The sequence below is a fragment of the Phyllobates terribilis genome, unplaced genomic scaffold (genome assembly GCF_046119375.1).
Source record: "Phyllobates terribilis strain yellow unplaced genomic scaffold, ASM4611937v1 Scaffold_12__6_contigs__length_324123572, whole genome shotgun sequence".
NCBI classification, from domain to species: domain Eukaryota; kingdom Metazoa; phylum Chordata; class Amphibia; order Anura; family Dendrobatidae; genus Phyllobates; species Phyllobates terribilis.
The window spans coordinates 2,136,480-2,153,265 of NW_027362772.1; positions in this window are offsets into that span (position 1 = coordinate 2,136,480).

Below are 16,786 nucleotides of genomic sequence, written 5' to 3' on the forward strand. Positions count from 1 at the left end.
AACCACATAAATAGTTCCGCCACTGGTTTGACCGCCCTGAGCCACGGAAACGGGTTGCCGCCACGGAGACTACAACCACCAGCATCCACCAAAAAGGGTCCGGCTCCGGGTGTCCCAAGGCCCAGGGGGCGCGTCAGAACATTTTCATCACCTTTCACAATCACCAATGGGACAAGGCAGGGATGTTCTCTGTCCCCTCTCTTATACATCCTAGTGACGGAGCACCTGCTCTCATCAATTCGCCATAACCCCAATATTAGGTGGATTGAGGTGGGAGGCACCGAGTACAAGTGCTCTCTATTTGCTGATGATGTCCTAGTATATATCACTCAATCACATATATCCATCCATGCTGTTATGGCTGAAATAGATCACTTTGTTACATGGTCAAATTATAAAATCAATGCAGCGAAGTCTGAGGCCCTCGATGTCTCCCTCCCCAAATCCATATAGGATTCCATCCAGTCCAACTTTCCCTTTGCCTGGCCCTCACAGGGTATCAAATACTTAGGAATTCCTATTCATAGAGACCTCTCCCATCTATGTTATCTTAATTTTGGGCCCTTTATTGAACAACTCCATACAGACCACGGTTGGCAAGTTAGAACTGTAAGATTCACTACGTGAACCACTGGTGTTTTGTGGAAAAGCACATGTACACTGTGTTCCAAATTATTATGCAAAAAGTGTTTAGGAGTGATAAGGGAAGAATTTGTTTGTTTGTCAGTTAAACTCGTTGATGGTGATGTGTGTCAGGGCTCTTTATATCACTGTAAGCAATTGCAGACACCTGTGCTAATTAGTTTGGCAGGTGTGTCCAATGAAAGGCAAGACTACTTAAGAAGGCTGTCTCACATTATTAAGCAGCCTACATTTTCTGCCAAAATGGGAAAGAAAAAGGATGTGTCGGCTGCTGAGAAGCAACAAATTGTGGAGTGTTTAGGTCAAGGCATGACTACAATCAACATTGTGCGATGATCAGGATGAAGTGTCTTGGCAATCAAGAAGTATGTAGCTGATTCACAGTACACACGTGTGCGTGCTGATAAGGGCAAATTGAGGACTCTTTCCTACAGGCAATTACGTCAGGTTGAAAGAGCAACGGCAAAAAAGCCTTGTCATAGCAGCAGACAAGTTTTTGAAGCTGCTTGTGCCTCCAACGTCCCCCGAACAACAAGATGCAGGGTCCTTCAGAGGTTTGCAGCTGTGCATACGCCATCCTGTCGACCTCCTCTATCCACTTCACACAAGCAGAAACGGCTCCAGTGGGCCAAACATTACATGAAGACTGATTTCAAAACTGTTTTGTTCACGGATGAGTGCCGTGAAGCGCTCGATGGTCCAGATGGATGGAGTGGAGGATGGCTGGTTGATGGACACCCCACGCAAACACGGCTACATCGCCAACAAGGAGGAGGTGGAGTAATGTTTTGGGCTGGAATCATGGGGAGAGAGATTGTCGGCCCCTTTAGGATCCCTGAAGGCGCTAAAGATGAACTCCATAATGTATGTGGATTTTCTCAAACAGCACTTCCTGCCATGGTTCAAGAAGAAGAACCGTGTATTTCACAGCAAGATCATTTTTCTGCATGATAATGCACCATCTCATGCTGCACATAAAACATCTGCATCTCTGGCTGATATGGGCATAAAAGGGGACAAACTTATGGTGTGACCCCCATGCTCCCCTGACCTCTACCCCATTCAGAACCTTTGGAGCATCATTAAAAGGAGTGTCTATGATGGCGGGAGGCAGTTCACATCTAAGCAACAGCTCTGGGAGGGTATTCTGTCCTCATGCAAAACAATTGAAGCAGAAACCATCCAAAACCTGACAAATTCAATGGACGAGAGAGTTCAGAAGCTCCTTTCGAACAAGGGGTCCTATGTGAAAATGTAACATCACCTAGAATAAAGTTTTGAGTTGAAAACTGTTTGATTTCAGTTTCTAACAACCTGCTAATGCTTATAATTTCAAAAATGACCATTTTTTTGGTCTTTATTAAAATGAAAAGGTTGATCGAAAAGTTTGGGGGATCTAAGAGTGTGGCAACCCAGTAGTCATGATTACTTCGAATTCTGACAATATGAGGGTCATGCTGCAGGTAGTGCAGCAAGAAGGCACTTATGTGTCTTGCGCATCTCGGAGCCCCAAAATTATTTTCCGGGCTAGATGCAGCTAAAAATTATTATTAATTTTAAATCTGGTGAAGCTTTAGTATAGATGGCCTAATAGGATCAGTGCTGCACACTGCTACAAAGCCCAAATTATTTTCCAGTCAAGATACAGATAAACATGATTAGTAATTTTAAATCTGGTGGAGCTTATTATAGATGGCCTAATAGAATCAGTGCTGCACACTGCTACAAAGCCCAAATTATTTTCCAGCCAAGATACAGATAAACATGATTAGTAATTTGAAAGCTTAAAACGGTTGGTAGGGTGATTTTAACCAATCATCAAGCTTTTACTCTCCCCAGGATGACACAGGGGTAGAAAAGTCGTTTCGGATCCATGATTTGTTCATCTTTATGAACGTGAGTCTGTCTACATTATCAGTGGAGAGCCGTGTGCGCTTATCTGTCAGCACACCACCAGCAGCGCTGAACACACGTTCAGACAGAACGCTGGCTGCGGGGCATGACAAGATCTCCAAGGCGTAAGTGGCTAGCTCCGGCCATTTATCCAGATTGGAAGCCCAAAAAGAGCAAGGGTCCAGTGACACAGTCGTGGCTTCAATGTTTACTTGGAGATACTCCTGTACCATCGTCTCTAGGCGTTGACTATGTGTCAGACTTCTTGTCTCCTGTGGCCTTGCAAAGGATGGGCTAAAAAAGTGGTGAAATGATTCCGCAAAATTGATGTTACCAGCAGATACTGTGGTTCTGTTACGGTTTGAGTGCTGAACACTTGACGGTCCCACGGTTGGCAAGTTGGAACTGTGAGATTCACTACGTGCACCACTGGTATTTTGTGGAAAAGCACATGTAAGATTCTGCAACAGTCTCTGCTGATACTCCTGCATGCGTGCATCCCTTTCTATGGCAGGAATAATTTCTGCAAATTTACTTTTGTACCGGGGATCTAACAGTGTGGCAACCCAGTAGTCAGGATTATTTCTAATTCTCACAATTCGAGGGTCATGTTGCAGGTAGTGCAGCAAGAAGGCACTCATGTGTGTTGCGCATCCAGGAGCACCAAGTCCCTGTTGTGTTGGTGGCGAGGTAACAATCATGCTTCCTTCCTCTGTCCTCTCCCCCCAACCTCGCACAACAGAAATGTGATCAAGGTCTCCCTCATCTGATGAGTCTTCCATCAGTTCGTCCTCCACTTCTTCCTGGGCTCCTGCACCTTCCTCACTAGTTTGGCTGCTACCATGCGCCCTGGTAAAACCATCTCCCCCACCCTCACATGCCTGCCGCCTTGGTGCTGCCGACCGTCTGGACCTTGCAGATGTTAGCCCTTCCGCATACAACTCCTCCTCCTCTACTTCCTCCACCTCCTCTTGTGCCACCACCTGACTCCGAATTCTGTTTAACATGTGCTCCAGCATGTAAATCACCGGAATAGTCATGCTGATAATGGCATCGTCAGCACTAAACATCTTCGTCGCCATTTCAAAACTGTGCAGAAGGGTGCATAGGTTCCTGATCTGAGACCACTCCTCCAGCGTGATTTGCCCCACCTCTGGATCTCGTTGGCCCAGGCTATACGTCAGAACGTATTGCACCAGGGCTTGTCGGTGCTGCCACAGTTGCTGCAACATGTGCAGAGTTGAATTCCACCGGGTAGGCACATCGCATTTTAGCCAGTGAAGTGGCAGGCCCAACGACTTCTGTAGAGATGTAAGTCGCTGAGCTGCGGGATGCGAACGGCGAAAGTGAGCACACAGCGACCGTGCCCTCTGCAGAAGGCCATCTAGTCTGGGATAGTGGGCTAAAAATTGCTGGACAACCAGGTTCAACACGTGAGCCATACAAGGCACGTGTGTGACATTGCCCCGGCGAAGGGCCGCACCCAGGTTTGCAGCATTGTCGCACACGGCCTTCCCTGGTTTCAGGTCCAGTGGAGACAACCATTCATGAAATTGGTTCTCCAGAGCTGACCACAACTCCTCAGCTGTGTGACTCACATTTCCCAGACATTTCAATGTAAAAACCGCCTGATGACGTTGAGCCCTACTGCCAGCATAGTAAGGAGGTGTGCAGGATCCCTTCTGCGCAGTTAGAAAGCTTGTGGCATGACCAGACAGGCTTTGGGTGCAGGTGGAAGACCGAGAGGAGGTTGAGGAGGCAGAAGCAGTGGAGGAACTTTGACATAAAGAGGATTGACGCACAACTCGTGGGGACGGCAAGACTTGGACAGCAGCCCCTTGTCCTGCTGTCACCATAGTTACCCAGTGCCCAGTCAGCGACATGTAACGCCCCTGTCCATGCCTACTCGTCCAAGTGTCTGTGGTGAAATGCACCCTGTCACACACAGAGTTTCTCAAAGAAGCGGTGATGTTGTGTGCGACATGCTGGTGGAGCGCAGGCACACCTTTCTTTGAGAAGTAGTGCCGACTGGGCATCTGGTACTGGGGCACTGCGACGGACATAAGGTCTCGAAAATCCTCTGTGTCCACCAGGCGGAAAGGCAGCATTTCTGTAGCCAAGAACTTGCAGATGGTGAAATTCAACCTCTTAGCTTTCTCATGGCTAGGAGGAAATGGTCTTTTACTTGTCCACATCTGAGGGACCGAGGGCTGGCTATTGTGCTTAGACGGGGTTGATAAGGGTGTTCAGAGGTAGATGCAGAAAAAAATATATTCAGTTTGCAACCTGATGGAGGTCTGTATAGATGGATTAATAGAACAAGTCCCACACACAGCTAGAAGCCCAATATTTTTTCAGAGGTAGATGCAGAAAAAAATATATTCAGTTTGCAACCTGATGGAGGTCAGTATAGATGGACTAATACAACAAGTCCCACACACAGCTAGAAGCCCAATATTTTTTCAGAGGTAGATGCAGAAAAAAATATATTCAGTTTGCAACCTGATGGAGGTCTGTATAGATGGACTAATACAACAAGTCCCACACACAGCTAGAAGCCCAATATTTTTTCAGAGGTAGATGCAGAAAAAAATATATTCAGTTTGCAACCTGATGGAGGTCTGTATAGATGGATTAATAGAACAAGTCCCACACACAGCTAGAAGCCCAATATTTTTTCAGAGGTAGATGAAGAAAAAAATATATGCAGTTTGCAACCTCGTGGAGGTCAGTATAGATGGACTAATACAACAAGTCCCACACACAGCTAGAAGCCCAATATTTTTTCAGAGCTAGATGCAGAAAAAAATTATATTCAATTTGCAACCTGATGGAGGTCACTATAGATGGACTAATAGAATGATGCTATGCCCAAAAGATTTTACTTCACTAGGTGCAGTAAAAAAATTGGTATTCTATACACAGGTGGTATATCTTGCAACACAGATAGGCTACTCCACTGACTAACACACTCTGCAATAGGCCAAAAAGGATTAGCTTTGCTAGATTCAGCCAAATGCTGAGAAAAAAAACTTGCACAGCACTGGCACAGACCTGCCTGGCAAAAACTGATAGGAACTGATGTAACCTAGTCCTGAAAAGGACTCCAATTACAATTAGTCTTTACTCCCACAACCTATCTATTTAAGAGCACAGACCTGCCTGATAAAAGTCGTAGGAAATGCTGTAACCTAGTCCTTAAAAGGACTGCAATCACAACTATTCCCTACTCCCAAGCTATCTGTAGATTTGTGCGAAAATTGGTTTGAAATTAACAAGGTATAGCGCACACAGCAACAGCGGTGCCGTCTAACACGCAGCTGCAGCAGTAAGAAAATGGTGGCGACGGGGAAAATGGCTTGGTCTTATAGGGCAAGGACATGTAACATACACTGCCAATGACACATGCCCTTGCTTGTGTGAAAAAAAGCACTTCGCTCCGTGTGTGCGCTGCTGATAGGCTGACAGATTGCACCTCCCCACTGTAAATGCGGGAAAGAGAAAAAAAAATGGAGATCTTCATTGTTCCTGCAGAGATCCATCCCCTGCCCCTCCCCCCACCCCGCTGTACACTCAAACTGCGTATTAACATTAATTTTCATCATTACTGAGAAAAAATCCAGTTATGATTTTGGTGCACGAACAGTTATCGAACATAACCTCGAACAGCCGAATTTTTCTCAAATTGTTCGTGTTCGCCGAACGGCTCGAACACCGCCCAAAACAGCTCGAATTTGAGATTGGCGAACAGTTCGAGTAGAACAACGCTCATCTCTACTGAAGACCCCAGTCGCTCGCCAGTACTGACAGTACTCCGGTGAACGCCAGATTCTAGTTGGCGTTCATAGGAGATCGGAGACAGTGATTTTTTTCTATATACAGCAATATAGCGGCATTGCTGTATAAAGTACAAGCGATCAGAAGATCAGACTAACAATTACAATGAAAAGAAAAAAATATTAAAAAAAAAATAAAATAAAAAAATAAAAGTTCCAATCACCCTCCTTTTCCCTCATTAAAAATAAATAAAAAAATCAAAATTTACACATAGTGTGGTATCGTGATTTCTGTATCAAAATATAAAATTAATTAATCTGATCAGTAACAGCGTAATGAGAACAAAATGCAACATGAGGCGATGGAAACATCATATGTACCCCAAAATTGTATCAATAAAAACATCAGCTCAGGGCGCAAAAAGCGAATCCCTCGCACAGCCCCATCCACCAACACTTGGAAACCTATCGCGTCTCAAAAAATGACAACACAAGGGATTTTTTTTATTTTACAAATTTCTGATTTGTTTTCTACACTTAAAGTAAAAACGATGTATGTTTGGTATTGGTGAAATGGTACTGCCCCGGGAATCATATTGTCAGGACATTGTGACCATATAATGAACGCTGTATATAATAAATACTGAGTTGTGGGATTGCGCTTTTTTCACTGCAGTTGGAATTTATCAGAAGATAAAATGGTGACATTCAATAGCAGAACTCGTCCCCAATAAACAAGTCGTCATACGGCGATATCAGCGGAAACATCAGAAAGTGACGGGAAGAAGGGAGGAGAACAGCGAAAACGCAAGAACTGATAATCGCCGGGAAGTGAAGGGGAAGCAGGAAATTCTACTAATCAGTTTGGTAACAGCCGCCATCATGCCACCGGAGAACCAGCACCGGACATTATTAACGGCCAATAAACCCCAAACACAACGATCTGTTATTATTCCTTTATTCCTCGGCCCCTGGATGCAGATTATATGGACAAGTGACTGGAGCCATTAATAAGAGGAGATCACTCAGCAGATAACGAGCCGCCGTACGGATCCACCGACAGAAGAAGGAAAAGTGATGGAGGAGACATAACAGGGCGGAAATCAGAGCTGTCAGGAAGGGGTTAAAGGGCATTTATTCCATTAGTAGGAATATGGTATCTATAGATTTGGTGTCAGCTGAATCCCCCAGAATAACCCAGCAGTGCAGAGACCCCCATCCTCCATGTATGTATGTACACTGCTATCTATAGACACACATACATCCACAATGCCCACAGCTCGTACATCGCACAGCCTCAGCCGGGGACTCCACCACCCGGCAACACAGACCCCGCTCACCACCTCAGACCCCCGGGGTGAGCGCTCATATCGCTGCTGGCTCTGCTCCTCCGTCCTCAGCAATTTGGTGACATCCGCGGTGATGGGAACACTGCGCGCAGGGCGTGGCTTCTCACTGTAACAGACACTGACGTGTTGTCATGGAGAACTCTGGGGGCGTGGTATCTATAATGGGCGGAGTCTCCTGGGAATGGGCGGGGCCTCCGCTTTATAGTGTTCCGCACATAATCGGAAGTAGCAGCAGTGCATGCTGGTCTATACAGTGTAAGATCCGTCCTGCTGCTGCTGCTCGGGGAAGGTGGAGAGGGACAGAGAGCAAAAGGACAGATCTGTGAGAGGAGAGAGAGATGAGAATCTGTGTGAGAGGGGAGATCATGGGGGCAGTCTGTAATAGTGGGGGGCTATGAGGAGCCTGCTGTATGAGAGGAGACTATGGGGAACAGGCTGTATGAGAGGGAGCTATGGGGAAAGTGGGGGGCTATGAGGAGCTGGCTGTATGAGAGGGGACTATGGGGAACAGGCTGTATGAGAGGGAGCTATGGGGAAAGTGGGGGGCTATGAGGAGCTGGCTGTATGAGAGGGGAGTATGGGGAAAGTGGGGGGACTATGGGGAACAGGCTGTATGAGAGGGGAGTATGGGAAAAGTGGGGGGACTATGGGGAACAGGCTGTATGAGAGGGGAGTATGGGGAGCAGGCTGTATGAGAGGGGACTATGGGGAACAGGCTGAATGAGAGGGAGCTATGGGGAACAGGATGTATGAGAGGGAGCTATGGGGAAAGTGGGGGGCTATGAGGAGCCTGCTGTATGAGAGGGGAGTATGGGGAAAGTGGGGGGACTATGGGGAACAGGCTGTATGAGAGGGGACTATGGGGAAAGTGGGGGGCTATGAGGAGCTGGCTGTATGAGAGGGGAGTATGGGGAAAGTGGGGGGACTATGGGGAACAGGCTGTATGAGAGGGGACTATGGGGAAAGAGGGGTGACTATTGGGAGCAGGCTGTATGAGAGGGGACTATGGGGAAAGTGGGGGGCTATGAGGAGCAGGCTGTATGAGAGGGGAGTATGGGGAACAGGCTGAATGAGAGGGAGCTATGGGGAACAGGCTGTATGAGAGGGAGCTATGGGGAAAGTGGGGGGCTATGAGGAGCCTGCTGTATGAGAGGGGAGTATGGGAAAAGTGGGGGGACTATGGGGAGCAGGCTGTATGAGATGGGACTATGGGGAAAGAGGGGTGACTATTGTGAGCAGGCTGTATGAGAGGAGACTATGGAGAAAGTGGGTGACTATGTGGCGCAGGCTGTATGAGAGGGGACTAAGGGGAAAGTGGGTGGACTATTGGGAGTAGGCTGTATGAGAGGGAGCTATGGGGAAAGTGGGGGGCTATGAGGAGCAGGCTGTATGAGGGGACTGTGGGGAGACTACAAGGAGCAGGCTGTATGAGAGGGGACTATGGGGAGCAGGCTGTATGAGAGGGGACTATGGAGAAAGTGGGGGGACTATGATGAGCAGGCTGTATGAGAGGAAAGTGGGGGGACGATGAGCATCAGGCTGTATGAGAGGGGACTATGGGGAAAGTGGGGGGACTATGAGGATCAGGCTAAATGAGAGGAGACTATGGAGAAATTGTGGAGACTATGAGGAGCAGGCTGTATGAGAGGGGACTATGGAGAAAGTGGGGAACTATGTGGAGCAGGCTGTGTGAGAGGGGACTATGGGGAAAGTGGGAGGGCTATTGGGAACAGGCTGTATGAGATGGAGCTATGAGGAAAGTGGGGGGATATGAGGAGCTGGCAGTATGAGAGGGGACTGTGGGGTCGATGAGCATCAGGCTGTATGAGAGGGGACTATGGGGAAAGTAGGGAGATTATGAAGAAAAGACTATGAGAAGGGACTATGGGGAAAGTGGGGGGACTATGGGGAATAGGCTGTATGACAGGGGACTATGGGGAAAGTGGGGGGACTATGGGGAGCACACTGTATGAGAGGGAACTATGGAGAAAGTTAGGGGACTATGGGGAACAGACTGCATGAGAGGGGACTATGGGGGAACTATGAGGAGCAGGCTGTATGAGAGGGAACTATGGAGAAAGTGGGGGGACTATGGAGAGTAGGCTCTATGAGAGGGGACTATGGGGAAAGTGGGGGACTATGAGCAGCAGGATGCATTAGAGGGGACTATGGGGAAAGTGGGGGTACAATAGGGAACAGGCTGTATGAGAAGGGACTGTGGGGGGACTATGGGGAGCAGGCTGTATGAGAGGGAACTATGGGGAAAGTGGGGGAACTATGGGGAGCAGGCTGTATGAGAGGGGACTATGGGGAAAGTGGGGGAACTATGGGGAGCAGGCTGTATGAGAGGGGACTATGGGGAAAGTAGGGGGACTGAGGAGCAGGCTGTATGAGAGGAAATTGAGGCAAGTAGGGGGGACTATGAGGAGCAGGTTGTATGAGGTGACTATGGGGAAAGTGGCGGGACTACAAGGAGCAGGCTGTATGAGAGAGGACTACGAGGAAATTGGTAGGACTATGTAGAGCAGGCTGTATGAGAGGAGACTATGGGGAAAGTGGGGGGACTATAAGGAGCAGGTTATATGAGGGGACTATGGGGAAAGTGGAGGGACTATGAGGAGCAGGCTGTATGAGAGGGGACTATGGGGAAAGTGGGGGGACTATGAAAAGCAGGCTGTATGAGAGAACTATGGAGAAAATTGGGGACTATGAGGAACAGGATGTATGAGAGGGGACTATGGGGAAAGTGTGGGGACTATGAGGAGCAGTCTGTATGAGGGAACTGTGGGGGGACTATGGGGAGCATGCTGTATGAGAGGGGACTATGGGGAAAGTGGGAAGACTATGAGGAGCAGGATGTATGAGACGGGACTATGGGGAAAGTAGGGGGACTGAGGAGCAGGCTGTATAAGAGGGGACTAAGGGAAAGGTGGGGGGACTATGAGGAGCAGGATATATGAGAGGGAAGTGTGAGTCTCCATTGGGAGTTCTCTGAGAGGAGGGACTAAAGGAAAAATGAATGGAGGGTATATGGAGAGTTTTCTGTGAGAAGAGGGACTATGGAGCATGTGGGGAACATTGGGGAGTAAAAAGCTTTGGGTAAATTGAGGGACCATAGCTGGTGTTCTGTGAGAGACGGGATTATGGAGAAAGTGGGGGAACTATGAGGAGTGGTCTGATAGAGCGAACTATGGGGAAAGTGAAGGGACCATGTGGAGGGGTTTGTGAGAGACGGTACTATGGGGAAACCATAGGACATGGTCTATGAGACGAGGCCTATAGAGAAGTGGAAGATGAGGGTCTGTAAGAGATCAGAGACTTGGGGGACACTCTGTAAAAGTAGGGGTACCACAGGGAGTCGTCAGTTAATTTGGCCAGTGCGGAATGAGGGAAACCATGGTGAGCGGTCTCTAATGGGGACCGTTGGAAGCAATTTGTGTTAAATGAGAGACAATCGGGATCACAAGATAAGAGGAGTGACTGAGAAGAGCGGTCAGGTGCCCATCATATAGATTAATGGCGGAGTGTACGGCATGTGCTGTGATGAATATAAAGTCTGCACTGTTGCATCATGATGTTGTTTATGGGGGTCTGTCTGATATGTGACAGTGAGCCCTGGAACCAGAGGTACAAACCCACTGCCCGCCGCCCCTGCCCCCCAGTTCTAAATTATCCTAGGTACAAGCCTGCTGCACACAGCTCCTGCCCCCCAGTTCTGCATTACCCAAAGTACAAGCCCCCTGCACACAGACCGTGCCCCTCATTTCTCCATTACCCAAGGTGCAAGACCCCTGCACACATCTTCTGCCCCCATTTCTCCATTACCCAAGGTACAAGCAAGCCCCCTACACACAGTCCCTGCTTGCCAGTTCTGTATTACCGAAGGTACAAGCCCCCTGCACACAGCCCCTGCCCCTCAGTTCTGCATTACCCAAACTACAAGCCCCCTGCACACAGCCACTGCCCCCAGTTCTGCATTACCCACAGGTACAAGCCCCCTGCACACAGCCCCTGCCCCCAGATCTGCATTACCTAAGATACAAGTCCCCTGAACACATTCCCTGCCCCCCAGTTCTGCATTACCCAAGATACAAGCCCCTGCACACAGCCCCTGCCTCCCCCCAGTTCCGCATTACCCACAGGTACAAGGCCCCTGCACACAGCCCCTGCCCCCAGGTCTGAATTACCTAAGATACAAGCCCCCTGCACACAGCCCCTGCCCCCCAATTCTGCATAACCCACGGGTACAAGCTCCGTGCGAAAAACCCCTGCACCCCAGGACTGCATTACCTAAGATACAAGTCCCCTGCACACATTGCCTGCCCCCTAGTTCTGCATTACCCAAGGTACAGCACCCTTGCACACAGCTCCTGCACCCCAGGTCTGCATTACCCTAGGTACACACCCCTGCCTCCAGGTCTGCATTATCCACTGGTATAAGCCCCCTTCACACAGCTCCTGCCCCTCAGTTCTGCATTACCCAAGGTACAAGCCCCTGCACACAGCCTCTGTTTGTCAGGGCACGGAAAACCCACCAGGAGGCAGTAAACCTCATATGCTATCCAGGGGTGTACATAGAAATCATGGGGCCCCATAGCAGAAGTTCTAATTGGGCTCCCCCCCTTCCCAAAAAAAAAATTGTTGGGGTCACAGGGGAGCATATCTCATAACTTTCCAGCCTTTACATAGTAATTTCCTCCTGCTGAAGTCCTAGATTCATTTTGCATTACCCCCATAAAGTATGATGCCAACAAAATAAAAGTACCCCCCCAAACACAGAATGATACCCCCATGGTGAATTCCTCTACATTAACCTCCACATGCACAGTATAATTACTCTATTGTACCCCACCTCAACTCCCAAGGCAATGTATGGTGACCCCGACACAGTATGATCCCCCAGCTGTGACCCCCATACAGCCCTTCATGCAGTATAATGGACCTACATACAGTATGATGGCCCCACACCTCTCCACACTGTATAATGGCCCGCACTAGCCCTCCACACAGCATGATGGTACCCACACAGGGCTGCCACTAGGAATTACAGGGCCCCATACTGGCTACATTTTTGGGCCCCCTTGAGACTCTGCCCAGGCTCCACCCCAGCTCCGCCTCAACCCCTCGAACGTTCCACAGTCCCACCGCCCACTCTTGGAAAAACAGTACCCATTGAACCCCAGCTCACATATACAGTACAGACCAAAAGTTTGGACACACCTCATTTAAAGATTTTTCTGTATTTTCATGACTATGAAAATTGTACATTCACACTGAAGGCATCAGAGCTATGAATTAACACATGTGGAATTATATACTTAACAAAAAAGTGTGAAGCAACTGAAATATGTCTTATATTCTAGGTTCTTCAAAGTAGCCACCTTTTGCTTTGATGACTGCTTTGCACACTCTTGGCATTCTCTTGATGAGCTTCAAGAGGTAGTCACCGGAAATGGTATTCCAACAATCTTGAAGGAGTTCCCAGAGATGCTTAGCACTTGTTGGCCCTTTTGCCTTCACTTTGCGGTCCAGCTCACCCCAAACCATCTCGATTGGGTTCAGGTCAGGTGACTGTGGAGGCCAGGTCATCTGGCGTAGCACCCCATCACTCTCCTTCTTGGTCAAATAGCCCTTACACAGCCTGGAGGTGTGTTTGGGGTCATTGTCCTGTTGAAAAATAAATGATGGTCCAACTAAAAGCAAACCGGATGGAATAGCATGCCGCTGCAAGATGCTGTGGTAGCCATGCTGGTTCAGTATGCCTTCAATTTTGAATAAATCCCCAACAGTGTCACCAGCAAAGCACCCCACACCATCACACCTCCTCCTCCATGCTTCACAGTGGGAACCAGACACGTAGAGTTCATCCGTTCACCTTTTCTGCGTCACACAAAGACACGGTGGTTGGAACCAAAGATCTCAAATTTGGACTCATCAGACCAAAGCACAGATTTCCACTGGTCTAATGTCCATTCCTTGTGTTCTTTAGCCCAAACAAGTCTCTTCTGCTTGTTGCCTGTCCTTAGCAGTGGTTATCTAGCAGCTATTTTACCATGAAGGCCTGCTGCACAAAGTCTACCTCTTAACAGTTGTTGTAGAGATGTGTCTGCTGCTAGAACTCTGTGTGGCATTGACCTGGTCTCTAATCTGAGCTGCTGTTAACCTGCGATTTCTGAGGCTGGTGACTCGGATAAACTTATCCTCAGAAGCAGAGGTGACTCTTGGTCTTCCTTTCCTGGGGCGGTCCTTATGTGAGCCAGTTTCTTTGTAGCGCTTGATGGTTTTTGCAGCTGCACTTAGGGACACTTTCAAAGTTTTCCCAATTTTTCGCACTGACTGACCTTCATTTCTTAAAGTAATGATGGCCACTCGTTTTTCTTTACTTAGCTGCTTTTTTCTTGCCATAATACAAATTCTAACAGTCTATTCAGTAAGACTATCAGCTGTGTATCCACCTGACTTCTGCACAACATAACTGATGGTCCCAACCCCATTTATAAGGCAAGAAATCCCACTTACTAAACCTGACAGGGCACACCTGTGAAGTGAAGACCATTTCCGTTGACTACCTCTTGAAGCTCATCAAGAGAATGCCAAGAGTGTGCAAAGCAGTCATCAAAGCAAAAGGTGGCTACTTTGAAGAACCTAGAATATAAGACATATTTTCAGTTGTTTCACACTTTTTTGTTAAGTATATAATTCCACATGTGTTAATTCATAGTTTTGATGCCTTCAGTGTGAATGTACAATTTTCATAGTCAAGAAAATACTGAAAAATCTTTAAATGAGAAGGTGTGTCCAAACCTTTGGTGTGTACTGTATACAGGGTGGTCCAAAAGTAGGTGGACAGAAAGTGTAATAAGGTTATGAAGGGACAGATTTAACAAACATGGTGTAAAGTAAAACTGGCTCATTTGCCCTTAGCAACCAGTCAGATTCCACTTTGCATTCCTCACAGACTCTTTGGAAAATGAAAGGTGGAATCTGATTGGTTGCTAAGGGCAACTGAGCCATTTTCACATATCTAGTTTTCAAAGATAGATCTCCCCCAAATCTGTTTTCTTTTCAGATAACACATAATGGCAAATAATTTAAATACAGATCAAAGAAAATGGATTTTAACAGAGTATTGGAAATCTCAAAATGCTGAAACCGTTACAGCAAATTGGGTTGAAACATTTGGTACTCAAGCCCCAAAGAGGAAAGACTAGAAGCAATGGGATGAAACTAAATGGGAGGAGACACAGATTAGATATTAGAAAAAACTTTTTGACAGTTAGGGTGATTAATGAGTGGAACAGGCTGCCACGAGAGGTGGTGAGTTCCCCTTCAATGGACGTCTTCAAACAGAGGCTGGACAGACATCTGTCTGAGATGATCTAGTGAATCCTGCTTTGAGCAGGGGGTTGGACCAGATGACCCAGGAGGTCCCTTCCAACTCTACCATTCTATGATTCTATGATTCTATAAACCGTTTACCGCATTCGTGACAAATTCAATGCCACTGGCTCAATCCTTAATGCTCCAAAAACTGGTCGACCCAAAACAGTCTGTACAGAAGATAATAAACAACTTGTTGCTGAAACATTTGTTCAGAGTCCAAAAAAGTCCACCAGAAGAGCCTCTTTGGAATTGGGAATTTCACGAGCTTCTATCATGCGAATCCTGAAATCTATTGGGTGGAAAGCTTATCGTCCACGTCTAATTCATGGTTTATTGGAGGATGATCCAGACAGGCGGCTGCAATTTAGTGTTTGATAAATCTCCCCCTTCATAACCTTATTCACTTTCTGTCCGCCTACTTTTGGACAACCCTGTGTGTATATATATATATATATATACACTGCTCAAAAAATAAAGGGAACACTCAAACAACACATCCTAGATCTGAATGAATGAAATATTCTCATTAAATACTTTGTTCTGTACAAAGTTGAATGTGCTGACAACAAAATCATTCAAAAATCATCAATGGAAATCAAATTTATTAACCAATGGAGGCCTGGATTTGGAGTCACCCCCAAAATTAAAGTGGAAAAACACACTACAGGCTGATCCAACTTAGATGTAATGTCCTTAAAACAAGTCAAAATGAAGCTCAGTATTGTGTGTGGCCTCCACGTGCCTGTATGACCTCCCTACAACGCCTGGGCATGCTCCTGATGAGGTTGCGGATGGTCTCCTGTGAGATCTCCGCCCAGACCTAGACTAAAGCATCTGCCAACTCCTGGACAGCCTGTGGTGCAACGTGACGTTGGTGGATGGTGCGAGACATGATGTCCCAGATGTGCTCAATTGGATTCAGGTCTGGAGAACGGGCGGGCCAGTCCACAGCTTCAATGCCATTATCTTGCAGGAACTGCTGACACACTCCAGCCACATGAGGTCTGGCATTGTCCTGCATTAGGAGGAACCCAGGGCCAACCGCATCAGCATATGGTCTCACAAGGGGTCTGAGGATCTCATCTCGGTACCTAATGGCAGTCAAGCTACCTCTGGCGAGCACATGGAGGGATGTGTGGCCCTCCAAAGAAATGCCACCCCACACCATTACTGACCCAGTGCCAAACCGATCATGCTGAAGGATGTTGCAGGCTGTCACATGTGCTCAGTGTGAACCTGCTTTCATCTGTGAAGAGCACAGGGCGCCAGTGGCGACTTTGCCAATCCTGGTGTTCTGTGGCAAATGCCAAGCATCCTGCACGGTCTTGGGCTGTGAGCACAACCCCTATCTGTGGACGTCGGGCCCTCATACCACCCTCATGGAGTCGGTTTCTAACCGTTTGTGCAGACACATGCACATTTGTGACCTGCTGGAGGTCATTTTGCAGGGCTCTGGCAGTGCTCCTCCTGTTCCTCCTTGCACAAAAGCAGAGGTAGCGGTCTTGCTGCTGGGTTGTTGCCCTCCTACGGCACCCTCCACGTCTCCTGGTGTACTGGCCTGTCTCCTGGTAGTGCCTCCAGCCTCTGGACACTACGCTGACAGACAAAGCAAACCTTCTTGCCACAGATCGCATTGATGTGCCATCCTGGATGAGCTGCACTACCTGAGCAACTTCTGTGGGTTGTAGAGTCCGTCTCATGCTACCATGAGTGTGAAAGCACAAACAACATTCAAAAGTGACC